The 13,792-nt window shown below is 39.4% G+C and overlaps 1 long non-coding RNA gene across 1 annotated transcript in view; it reads left to right on the forward strand.

Moving 5' to 3' along the window:
• The window catches only part of LOC138925115 (uncharacterized), a 47,929-nt gene extending 34,319 nt beyond the window's left edge, over positions 1–13,610 (forward strand). Inside the window, exons 4-6 of the long non-coding RNA XR_011440861.1 lie at positions 12,214–12,359; positions 12,495–12,702; positions 13,288–13,610. This is a non-coding gene — a long non-coding RNA (uncharacterized lncRNA). The remainder of the gene's footprint in view (positions 1–12,213; positions 12,360–12,494; positions 12,703–13,287) is intronic.
• Positions 13,611–13,792: the final 182 nt, after the last annotated feature.

Here is a 13,792-nt window from a genome sequence, read left to right on the forward strand (position 1 = left end):
TTTGTTCTTCATGGCTATGTGATGTTCCACTCATTGCATATATTGTGTGTAAACCGTGTTATTTACACACTGTACTTTTGATGGACATTTGAGTTATTTCCATTTTTTTGCTGTTATAATCTGCTATGAATATACTCATGCATGTTTTTGGTGCACATAAGCATTCATTTCTCTAGGTATATACTCATTAGTGGAATTACTAGGTCATGGCGTATTTGCCAGGTTAGCTTCAGTGATATACCAAGCAGTTGGTTGTACCAGCTTACATCCTCGCGACAGTGTGCAAGATTTCCAGTTGCTCCACAGCCTCTTCCTCACTTGGTTTTCTGAGTCCTTTTCATTTTAGTCATTGTAATGAAAATGTAGTAGTATCTCATCGAGCTTTTAATTTGCATTTTCCTGATAATTAATAATGTTGATCACTTGTTTGGGCTTTTTGTCCTTTTGGATATCCTTGATAGTGAAGTGTCTTTTCAGGTCTTTTGTCCCTTAAAAAAATGTTAGCTATTATTTTGTATCATCATTATTGTACTTTTTAAATTGTCTGTATAAGTATATACACTCCCAATAGATTATAAATATTTGATATCAAGGTCTATGTGTCATTCATTTATAAATTCTTGGTGCCTGGCATGGGCCTCCATGCTACATTTGCTGAATAAATTAACAAATGGCCAGGACTTAGTCAATCACAGTAAAATGCCGCCACCTGGTGTCAGTAGAGTGAATGAGAAGTAGAGGGTCCAAAGTCAGCTGGCTGGATAGTTCATTAGTCTTTCCATTTAAGCTTTCCCTTATATATGATTTTTTAAAATTACTTTTTACATTGCCTCTGCATACTTGATTTTTCAAAGGATCCTATATATATATATACTTTCATTTCAAATCTATTTAGAGTTTAGACTTGGAGGACTTTAACTTCTTCAGTGATTGTTTACATTTTCAAAAGCCGAGAGTGAGATTCAGAGATAAAACAGGCAATCGGTGCTTACTATAGTCTAGCCCTGTGCCAGGTCCTAGCATATACTCTAAAGTATACTCAAGAGGCCTGAGGAGCTCAAAGGCAAGTAAGGGAGAAACATAAAAAATCAGAGTGAAGTACTGTAAGAAAGGCCTTAAAATAGGTATTTGTTCATTCGCTCATTCACTCATCATCCAGTAGATATTTATTGAGCACGTACTATGTGGCAGGCACTGTCACAGGCACTAACAACCCACAGGAGTAGCTCTAAAACGTAACTGCTCTAAAAAAACCTAGAGTAAAACTATGTATTATTTTTCAAGGATTCTGGGTTTAGATATGTTTTTCCCCTGAGTGTAAGTCCCTGTGGACAGTAGGCCATGTGAGACCCCAACTTTTATTAAGGTTACACATAGAACAAGATGGTCCTGGGTAAAAATACTTCTCCATGAAGCACACTGAGGTGGAGGGGAGGTGGTGAAGCTCACTGCTCTTCTTAATTCTCTTTCCCTTCTACTCACTACTCCTCGGTCAACCCACTGCCAAGAAGAAAAAAGCTTGCAATGGTTGATTGGGCTTGGAAACATGATAATGCCCCTTTGCCCACGGATAACTTCTCTGTCCAGGTCAGAGGCTAGAGCTCACATTGGCTGGCCTCTCAGACACTGCCACATTGTTAGACAGCATAGGCCTTTGTGGCAGTCCCTTCTGAGAAAGGCCAGTGGGAGCTGTCTTAGGCTTGCTATATTCTAAGCACTGGGACTTGTACTGTCATACTTTTCCTCTTGCACTTTTTGTGAGCAGATATATTCTGCAATTTCTTCATGTTGGCGTGGTAAGACCTGAGACTCAGATTTGGGCTTTGGGGTGAAGGTAGGATGTGGGGTCCAGCCACATTCACTCAAGTTCTGTGATGGGGTTTGAGGCTAAGGTCTCAACTAATTATCTTACTTTCTTCTCTGCTTATATCTCCCTTGGGGAGCTTATGGTACATGGTAACTGGTCAAAGGAAGCATTCTCTGGTCTTCTCCCCAAAACAACATGTTCATTAAATTCATAAGTCAGGGACCACGTCTCCATGTTTTCATCTTCCATCATACCAGTTTCCAAATAGTGCCTATGGCTGCATCAGTCAACTTTTACATATTCTCCTACAGTTTTTCAGACATTAGCTTACTATTCAACAAACATTTATTGATTTTCTACTATGTACCAGGAATTGTGCTAGGTGTTAGAGGCAAACAAAACCGAGAGAAAAGTCAACAGATGATTACAACACAATGTTCAAAGGGCCACGTGAGAAGTAAATGAAGTGCTAAAATGAGAGCACGCTTCTTGGGGATGTGAACCGTGAGTTGAGTTTTCAAAATAAAAAGGAATTAGCACGTAAGAGTAGGGAAGAGTGGGGCATGGACAGAGTGGGGGATGGATAGAAGAAGCTGAGGGAAAAATGGCCTGCACGCACAGCTAAGGTGTTTGCATTCAATCGTGTACATGCTGGGCAGCCATTGAGAAATTTTATGTTGTGAAGTAATAGGATGTGATTTAATATTCAGGATGCTTGCTGGCAATGATGTAGAGGATGAGTTATGGAGGGGTGACGTTGCAAGCAGTCAAATCTGTGAGAATGCCATTGTAATAACTCATATGATGAGGTCTGAATCTTTGCAGTGGGGAAGGGGGAAGAGGGAAAATGAGAGGAGGTCACAGATGTGGGTCATTAAGTATAACTGAGAATTAGCATCACTGATGGAATACGGAGAGGAAGCGAGAGGAAAGGATCTGGGACAAGTCGTAGATTTCTGACTTAGGTAGCTGGTGGAAGTCACTTTCAGGAAGAATCATAGATTTGGGGTATTGGCTTTAGTGAGGACACAATTGTCTCCCCTCTCCTTATCCCAACTTCTTTTCATTTCTGAGAGGACTAATGGGTTTTTGGTGTAATAAGAAAAAAGACCCATGGGCATTGTGCTGTATTTTTGTATTATATTCCTCAGGAACTCTGATCACTTTTACTTATCTTTTAAGATTGTTCAGGTAGGAGTGCCAGGTAAATATATTGCCTCCCAGCTTGATTGTATAGGAGGGTCTGAGGTCCAAAGACCTAGCTGGTCATAAGAGGCTCAGTTTTTATATACATATATCTCTCGAAAATTTGAGGCAGCAGTGGGAGCTTTCAAAAATTTGAGATCCCTGACACTTCCCTATTTCTTTCCACCTAACACCTAGTTTTGCAGACCTGGAGTCCCTGTGGAGGGAACACGCCTCCAGCATCGGGAGTCGACCTCTAGTGGTTAATCCTTAAATTGCAAGTGCTAATACAGATCTGCAGGTCAGCAGAGCCTGACCGTGGAGATTTGGATTCATTTGCTAGGCCCAGGACAGCTCAGAGTTCAGGCTGTGGTTTGATGGTGTCAGGCACAGCACTCGCTACCCTCAGGTTCCCTTTTCTGTTTAGAGGGAGTATTACATAGTGGTTAAGAGCAAGAATTGGGAGCTAGACTGGGAGCCTGGGTTTGAATATTAGTTTTACTACTCTCTAGCTGTGTGAACATAATCAAATTACTTAACCTCTTTGTGCCTCAATTTCCTTATTTGTAAAATTAGATAATCAATAATTCTTTTTGCTTAGGTGCAGTGGGTTGAATTGGGTCCCCCCAAATATATTTGTTCAAGTCCTAATACACGGTACCTGTGAATGTGACCTTATTTGGAAATAGGGTCTTTGCAAATGTAATCAAGTTAAGATGAGGTCACACTGGAATAGGGTGGGCCCTAAATCCAATTACTGGTGTTCTGGTAAGGAGAGGGAATTTTGGAGACATACAGACACACATGGAGGGAAGACTGCCAAGTCAAGTCAAAGGCGCACGTTGGAGTGATGCAGCTGTGAGCCAAGAAATGCCAAGGATGGCCAGCAAGCACCAAAATCTGGGAAGAGGCGAGGAAGGATTCTTCCCTAGAGCCTTTAGAGGGAGCCTGGCTCTGCTGATACTTTGATTTTGGACTTCTAGCCTCTAGAACTTTGAAAGGATAAATTTCTGTTTTGAAGCCGCTGTTTGTGGCAAGTGTTAGGGCCACCCTAGAGCGTGAATACAGGAGGGCTCTTATAAACTAGTGAACATAGGTGAAGCACTTAGGAAACTGGCACATGTAAGTGTTATATCAGTGTTTGCTCTCATTAGTCCCTAGAGTCACACAGGTGGTAAATAGTGGAGCCAGATTTAAACTCAGACTAATTATCGTGCAATACTAGCTTTGCAAAATGGGGAATATCAATTACATGTCAATAAAACCGAAAAAAAATTTTTAAAACACTAAGAATGATGGTTTAAGTATATAAGACATTAGTAAACAAAGTATACTCTTTTTTTGAAAAAATGGAGAAGAAACAGATTTATGTGTTTGAAATTAAAATAAAATGTATAGCATGAATGTATCCTTTTTTAAAAAAAATTGCAGCACATCACATATATCAGCTTAGAGGCCAGTCTTTCCCACCAGTTCATGCATTCCTTGGAAGCGGAACTCTCAGTAATCGTTGCACCTAACACAATGCTTGGTACAGAGCAGGCTCCCAACAAATGTTTAATGAGTGGGTGGATATTATATTTCTACTCTGCAGACTCTTACACCTGCTACTATACAACATCTCCACTCACGTCTAGTAGACATCTCAAACTTATCACGTCCAAACTACGCTCCTGACGTTCCTGGAGACGTGCTTCACCTAACAGTCTTCCCAGCTTAGTCAACGGCATCTGCCTTCTCCCATTTACTCAGGCCAAAAGCTTAGAGGGTTCTTTAACTCGTCTTTTTCTTAAATCGCACGTCCAACAGAAAATCCTGTTAACTCTACTTTAAATATGTAATTTGAACCCTACCACTTCTCATCACTTTCACTGCTACTATTCTTGTCCAAACTACGCTCATCTTTCACCTGGATAATTGTATAAGTCTGCTAAGTGGTCCCCTTTCTTCCATCTTTGCTCCCTTACAATCCATTCTCACCTACTAGCCTTGTTTTTTTTTATGATTGTAGTGAGATCACATAGCAATTCTTTGAACAATACCGTCTAGTGGTTCCCCATCTTATTCAGAATAAAAGCCCACGTTGCTCCACTGGCTTATAAAGATCTGCATGATTTGCCTCCTCATTATCCCTCTTACTGCATCTCCTGCTGCTCTCCCCCGCATTCTCTCTGCTCCAGGCTCACAGGTCTCCTTGCTGCTTCTCAAACATGCCAAGGGCACACTTGTCTCAGGGATGTCACATTTGCTATTGACTCTAGGATGCTCTTCTCCGTAAATATGCATGACTTCCTCCCTGGACCTGTATAAGTCTTTGTTCAGAGGCTACCTTCTCAGTGGAGCCGTCCTTAATTACCCCTCCCCCTCCCTGGAATTCTCTACACTTTCCCTGATTAATTTTTCGTCTTGGCATTTGTCGTCTTGTAGTATGCTATATAATTTAAATAGTAATTTACTTTGTTCCCTGTTTGTCTTTCCTCCCCATAATATAAGCTTCGTGGTAAAGAAACTCATCATGCTATTCAGGAACTGTATGTTCTAAACTAATGGATTACACGTGCTCTACACATATTTCCAGCTCCTAACAGTCTAAGATTCCATGACTTTGTGGCCATCTAATGGATATGCCCCCTACTAAACTATAGACAGATTTTAATTAAGAAAATTCATAAAAATTATTTATATAAAGCAATAATTATTTATGTAAATTTTTGTTGGTCAGTTTACTAATAAAACTTTTGACAACAAGCAATTACATACAATTACGTGCCCCATTTCTCTAACAGTCTTCTCCACAATAAGAATAACTGAGATAACTAAGGGGAGGTGAAAGTATTTCCTAGCTCACTCTAGCTCCATAGAGGTTATTTGTAGACCTGTATCAGTTTAACACAATCCATCCTGACAAAATAAGTGGAGTGTAGGTTGAAGCTACAGGGGCTTCCAGTGGCTGTAGGAGGTGTGAGGAAGGCTGCTGAGCTAGAGGTCGTGTCTAGTCCTTCTCGAGCTTGCAGCTCAGTGAAACAATAATCTGAGCCACGTTTTCATTCCACTCTCCCTAATAAAACTTTATTAGATTCTCAAATCTTGAGGCTGGCAGTGGTTGTCGTTAACCAATGCATTCTGAATTCACAAGCTCAAACCCTTTCCTCCTCTTTCTGAGCCCATTTCTCTACTTTCACAGCCCTCATTGTCAGATGATGAAGGCAGCACTTACCCCAGGAGAAGACAGAAATCAGCAGCTATGGATTCCCTTCATTTGCCTTTCCCCAGTCTGCAAGCTGGTCGTATTTTGTATTCACCTGAAGATATTTTTCTTTGTGTCTCAGAATGAGGTATTTTTCAATGCTAATCCATCCACCTGTACTTTTGATCCTATCCTCTTTAAGATTTTCTTCCTCAATTGTCCTCCTTTTTGTATTTTTAATGTTTCTGTCTCCCCTTGTTCCTTCTCCTCAGCTTATATAATTTGACAATATGTATAAACACATTTAGCACAGTATCTGGAAAATAGCAGGTGGTCAATAAATGCTAGACTCCTCTAACGCTTCAAGTTTCCTGTATCCTGAGAAAAGCTGACATCTTTGCTTGACACTGACTCTCCCCAAACTACTACACTCTTTTCTTTCCTTCTGAAGTTTCTTAGAAAAACACTGTCTTCCCAGTCTCTTTTCCACTCCTACTCGCTCATCTAATTTTCACCCCACATTTTATAATTGATCTAATTATGAAATCAAATGCTCTTTTAGTCTTCATCTAACTTGACTTCTCTATGGCATTTTACAACACTGACCGCCTCCTCCTTTTAAAATTTCCTTCTCTTTTAGATTTTTTCAACATTTCTTTCTTCTGATTCTCCTCTTTAGCTGTTTTCCTCACTTTTCTTTGGTGGATAGTCTTCTGCCTTAAATGCTCCTTTCAATTATTCCTTAAATGTTGGAAAAGCCCAGATTTCTGTCCTTAGCAATTTTTTTTTTTAATGTACACACCTTCCTTCTTTCTCATCCATGCCCATGCCCTGAATTTGCACCTATTTGCATATTACTCCCAAATCTAAATCTCCTTTCCAGTCCTTTTTCCTCACAACAGATCCATACCTTCTGGATAACTGAGTTGCCTCACACTCAACATAATGAAAACTGAGCTCAATATCTTCCTCTCATGTATTTTTTCCTTTTCCTGTGTTTCTAACTTGAGTAATAATGTCGCCTGTCACACAGATCCCCACAACCCTCTGTACATTGTTTTATTCATCTTTGCATCCTCTACTTCAAACCCCCTCCCCCAGTTCATTCGATTTTGTTGAATGAATGAGTGAATAGACAATAGAGCCCATCACAGTGCCCAGTACACAAAAGGCACTCAATAAATATTTGTTGAATGAGTCAATAAGTGAAAACTTTTCTGGGGAGCAATTAAGCACAGGTCTGCTCTTGATTTTTCTATAAAGGTTACATAGGGCATGTTGATCATACCTAAGAAAGTGTTTGATCCCATTCCCCATTATCAGCTTGTAAGGAAAATGATAAACAAAAATGCTTTCTATTTCTTGTATAGATAGGAGGACTAATCTTAGAAGACTTTTATAAAAACAGACATTTTCCAAATCAGCATGAATGTAAAGTCCTTAAAAAACTAAATTGTGTTTCTTGCTTGGAGACGGTAGAGTGAATTACTGACTCTCATTTTTCACCCCTTTATATGTAAACCCTTTGCCGCTTAGCAGTCTCTCCCACAAAAGATACAGTAAAAGTCTCCACCCTTTGACTTTGGGCTCTGCCATTTGATTTGCTTTCACCAATGGATGTTAGCAGACTTGAGACATTAGGCTTGACATGCACTTGGTGGTTGGGCTTGGCCTCTTGCACCTTTGCAATCACTATAAGAGTAAAATGCCTTGGCTAGCCCCACTGGGCCCGGGAGATTGAAAGACACATCCCAGCTGGCCCATGGATGATCAGGGAGAAGCAAAGCCACCTAGCCACACCTAGTCAAGATCAGCTTCTGGCAGTCCAGACTACCTGAAGATGCCTAATACCAGTGCATGCTTATTGTTGTAAGTTACCAAAATTTTATGTTATTATCTGGCAGTATTTGACTGATACAAATAGCAAGATCTTCTTTTACTCCTTTTCTTCCGCCTCCTTTTGACATTATGCATCCCATCTCCTCCGTTCTATTCTAGAAAGTATACCTTTGTAAAAATAACTGGCTTTGGAGTCAGACAGTCCTGATTTTGAACCCATTCTGCTAATGATTAGTAAGATTGAATAAGCTGCTTCTCTCATTTCAGCCTTAGTTTCTCAGTCTGTGAAATATGAATAAAAATACTTGTAACACATATTTTGATGATTAAATAAGTTACACAAGCATTCAGTACACAATGATCAGACTATACTCAACAAATGAGTGGTTAACTGACTGGAAGGGATCACAAACTAGAAAAAAGCAGGTGGTTCCTTGTTCATTCTATTCGCCCCCCTGCCCCCAATCCCATTCCTTTCCCTCAAATTTGCTTTTCTTCTTAGGCTCAGGGCAGTTCGTCTCATAGTGCGCTCTTCTCTCTGCCTCCAGAACTGTGATAAATCTCTTATTCCCTTCTTGACTATATCCATTCTCAGGAACAATTCACTTTAGTGTGCTTTTTATGTTTAGCCTTCCTGTGTTCTTTAGAGTATGCTTCCTTCCTCTGTGTGTGTGTGTGTGTGTGTTAGCTTGGTCTTCAATTGGGGTATTTAATCCATTTAAATTTAATGTAATTATTCATATATTGGGTTTTTTTTAGCTACCATCTTAACTATTTGTTATCTACTTGACTCACCTGTTTTATATTCCTTTTTCTCTCTTTTCTTCCCTTCATTTGCATTAATTTTTTACATCTTCATTATTTTCCCTCTATTAATTTGTCAGTTATACATTCCTTTACTATTCTTTTAGTGGTTACTCCAATAATCACAGCATATATCCTTTATTATTACCGTCTAAAAACATATTACTTCACCTCTTTCCCAATAATGCCAGAACCTTAGAACATTTTAACTCCATCTACTCTCTCCATGTTACATGATACTGACATGTATTTTAATTTCATGAGACATTATTTTTGCTTCAATCAGTATTGATATTTGTCTACATATTTACCTTTCTGTATCTTATTACTGTATTTATATATTTCCATCTCTTAATCAATATTGCCAGAGGTTTTAGTAATCTTTTCAAAGAACCAGTTTTACTTTTTTTGTCATTACTTTCTGTAGTTATCTCATTTCTGTATTTTTTAAGTTTTTACTGTTATTTTAAAAATTCTTAAGTTGGTAATTTAGCTCATTAATTTTTTAGTTTTTCCTCTCTCGTAACCCTCTAAGTACTATTTTCACTGCATCCAAAGGTACTGATATACAATATTTCATTTTAGTTCTAAATGTTAGTAAATTTCCAAGTGATCTCTTCTTTAGTGCAAGAGTTATTTATATGGACATTTAAAAGCCTCCCAATGTAGGAGGTTGGCCTGGTGGCATAGTGGTTAAGTTCATGACCTCCACTTCAGCAGCCCAGGGTTTGCAGGTTTGGATCCCAGGCGCAGACCTACACACCACTCATCAAAACATGCTCTGGAGGCATCCCACATACAAAATAGAGGACGATTGGCACAGATGTTAGCTCAGCAACAATCTTCCTCAAGCAAAAAGAGGAAGACTGGCAACAGATGTAAGCTCAGGGCCAATCTTCCTCACCAAAAAAAAAAGTCTCCCAATATACATTAAAATTTTTGTTGCTGTAGGTTTTCAAATAAAATATGTTGTGGTCAGAGAACATCATCTATGTAATACTCACTTGACATTTGTTGAGACTTACTTTATTGCACTATACATTAGCAATTATTTTAAATCTTTTATGTCTGTTTGAGAAGAATATGTATTCTATAATTGTGAGGCATGGATCTTTATTGCCCAACACAGTTCTTAAACTGTGTTGTACAAATACGTGTCCTCATGGTTTTTTCATTTGCTTGATCAATCAATAACTGGGGGAGGTGTAAATTGCTTACTAAAATGATGGTTGTCAGTTCTATGTAATTATACCAATTTTTGTTACATAATCTATGGCTACTTCATTAGACACATACAAATGTAGATATGATATACATTCGAGGTGGACTACATTTTTCATAATGTAGTACTTCTCACAATGCTTTTTGCATAAAAAAACTTTGTCGGGGCTGGCCCCGTGGCCAAGTGGTTGAGTTCGCGCACTCCGCTGCAGGCGGTCCAGTGTTTCGTTGGTTCAAATCCTGGGCGCGGACATGGCACTGCTTATCGAGCTACGCTGGGGTGGCGTCCCACATGCCACAACTAGAAGGACCCACAACGAAGAATATACAGCTATGTACTGGGGGGTTTTGGGGAGAAAAATGAAAAAACAAAAAAACAAACAAAAAAAACTTTGTCAATATTAAAACAACTCCTTAGCTTCCTTTAGGTTAGTATTTTCCTGGTATATTCTTTCACTTGTAATTTTTCATTATTCTTATATTTTTGTGTTTCTCTGGTATAGAGTCTATTGCTATAATTTACTTTTTAGCCCACTCTTACAATCTCTATAATTTAAATGCTATTTAGTCTATTTTATACATACATTTGGACTTTCTGCTATCTTTGTAGCTCTATTTCTCCCTACCTTCTCTATGCTTATTTTTTTGCCTTTCTTTGGACAGTGGAGTTACTTTCCCACTTTTTTTTTTTCTGAGGATTAGCCCTGAGCTAACACGTTGCCAATCCTCTTTTTTTTTAAAGATTTTATTTTTTCCCTTTTTCTCCCCAAAGCCCCCTGGTGCATAGTTTTATGTTCTTCATTGTGGGTCCTTCTAGTTGTGGCATGTGGGACGCTGCCTCAGCGTGGTTTGATGAGCAGTGCCATGTCCGCGCCCAGGATTTGAACCAACGAAACACTGGGCCGCCTGCAGCGGAGCGTGCAAACTTAACCACTCGGCCACGGGGCCAGCCCCCCTCCTCCTTTTTTTTGCCACAGCACAGCTGACAAGTGGTATAGGTCCATGCCCAGGATCCGAATCTGCAAACCTTGGGCCACCGAAGTGAACTGTGCTGAACTTAACCACTATGGCATGGGACCAGCCCCCCCTTTCCCAGTTTTTTGTTTTAAATTTTTCTTTCCAGTTTTCCCTCCACTGTTTAGAATATTATTTGCTTTATTTCATATCTTATAATGAATATCCTTGATACTGTACACTGCATACTTCAGTAACTTAATGTAATAATTTAATAGTGTATACTTAATGTCTGAAGTTAATCAACATCTTATAGCTTTTGTCCTGAAAAGTTCATGAATGATAAAACACTTAAATTCTGATCTCTCTATCCCAACTTACATGCTATTTCTGATCTCTATTTTAGTTATTTATCCAAAATACAATTTTATTTCAGTAGAGGGCCTTTCAGAGTATCCTGTCACAGGTAAGGAAGGAAGCAGAGATCTTCCTCCTTTGTTCGGCTGATCCAGTCTTTTGCTTTTGCATTGATGTTTCTGGACTCCAGGTTAACTCCTTGGTTGGGTGTTTTCTTCCAACTGCACCACAGCACTTCTGCCTTAGAAGTGCTTCTCTGTAGAGCTTTTGAAGAGATTCAGTAAACGAACCAAAGCATCAAACAATTGCTGTAGTCCTCTGCCTGAAATCTTCACTAGATAAGGAGACTCCTGGATTCTTCTACAGGATAAGATGTACAACGAATGAAGGAACCACAGATGGAAGAGCCAGAGCCATCGTCTTACAGGAAATCCTGAGAATTTAGTTGCATTTATTTTCCTGTAAAATGACCTTTTTGAAGCCTTGTCATACTCTGCCCAGAACATTACTAACATTTATACTCCATTTAAATGAAGATTTAGTTATTTTCTTCATGCCCTTTTGTATTGGATCTTGTTGCTTCAGCTACCCAACACTGCAGCTTCTGGAAGTCTTTATATAATCCCTACACTTGTTTTTTAGCTCCCAGTCTCCCCTGAAGAATCCCCATCCTTACAAATTACCATGAGTCTAGTCTGTGCTGATTGACTCCTTTCTTAGGATTTAAATTGCATTCCACCTTCCTCCTGCCTGAAACCTCCATGAGCATACACACACAAGAAAAATACCAGGAAGTGCACATTATGGGATATCCTTACTTTTGCTGCCCTAACAACCATCCTTTGTTTCTTCTTATTAGGGATGATTTACAAAGGTTGGTATCTGAAGAGAGCTCAAGCCTTTTCCTCGCCTGCTCCTCAGGACTTCCCCAAGGAGGAATCAAGTTATTTCACTTCCAAGGAGACATGCTCAAGTTTAAGGACATTAGATTTTGCCAAAATACAGGTGAGTACATTGGTACAGCACCCATTTTTAGGATTTTAGTCTTTTCCTCTCCCAGAAAATAAATTAATGGGTCAGCCAGCCAACATCCCTAGAAATATAAGGTGAGAGAAGAGAATACATGTATATTTCTTTCAGGAGAGCCATTGTGGCCAGAAGAAACACTTTGGTCAGCTGAGGGAAATGTTGGAGGTAAAACAAAAAAATACTGGTGTGGAAGAGTACCAAATTAGTAATCTGCGCAGCATATCATAATTTACTACTTCTCAGTACAGCTTTGGCTCTACAAAACCATCATGGGGCCCAATTAGCACTCATCTGCGTTGCCGTCATTCCTAGGAGCCTGGTGAGTCAAAATGATTTTTGGTAGGGGGCACATTACCTCACTGTCCTCACGCAAAGGAGTGATCTAGAGGCTCCTGCCCTTAACTGAGAAGACTGGAGCAAATGTTCCCTGCTGACTGTGCAGGATTCAGTGGGGCATTTTCACGTTCACTATTCTGTTGCTCAAAGGGAAGAACGCACCCTCTATCAGATCCATACTTGAGTTGGGCTGTGGAGAAAAAGGCAGTAGTTTTTAGCCGGCTTTGGTTCTAGTACTTTGATGGTAACCCAATGAACAAAATTCTCCATGTGGTTCATCTGGTTCACTAGATTCCACTCAAGAGTCTGAGGCCTAAGTTCCACATAATAAAAATATATTTTCATTTATCTCTTTCCACTTATTTCTCTTGGAACTTTGGGGTAAAGAAGAGGCTGAATATTCCTTGGTTATTCCTAAACTAATGGTCAAATAATATTTTAATTTCATAATTTTATTTGCACACAATTTCATTTCCAACAATCTAGCAATTCTCCAAGTTGTTGATTTAGACTACCTTATAGCTTCCTCCAAATAATAGCTTTAAAATCCTCTCTTTTTCTTCCTCAGAAACTTTTTAGTGTGGTATTCAAGACCACCAGGATTCAACAGTTCACGAAATTCGAGAGGGGAGCCCTCCTGAATGGTAATGACATCCTGAGCTCTAGCATCTCCCTATCTTCAGCTCCACTGCTTCTCGTTCATTCCAGGTGCTTGTTCTGGCCCTGCCGCTGAAAACCGTAGTTCTGTTTTTGTTCCGATTTAGGAGACAGCATGTCTCCGCAAGAACCTCAGAAAATACACTAATTTGCAAGAGACCAGAGATTTAGTGTCAGCATATGAAAATGTGCAAGGGGATCATCAATAAAATAACTATTTGATTTTCCAACAAACTGGATCTCTCTCTCAAACTTTCCCTTAGGTAGAACTCTATTGACAGATTTTCACTTATTGCAATAATGCAGACCAATCAGAGATTTAAAAGTCAATTTGTTCTGTTACCTCCACAATTTCATGAACTTCGATAAATGGTATGAGCTAGGGGAAATTATCTTTTGAGGCTGACATTTCACCC

The sequence above is a fragment of the Equus caballus genome, chromosome 7 (assembly GCF_041296265.1).
Source record: "Equus caballus isolate H_3958 breed thoroughbred chromosome 7, TB-T2T, whole genome shotgun sequence".
Taxonomy (NCBI): Eukaryota; Metazoa; Chordata; class Mammalia; order Perissodactyla; family Equidae; genus Equus; species Equus caballus.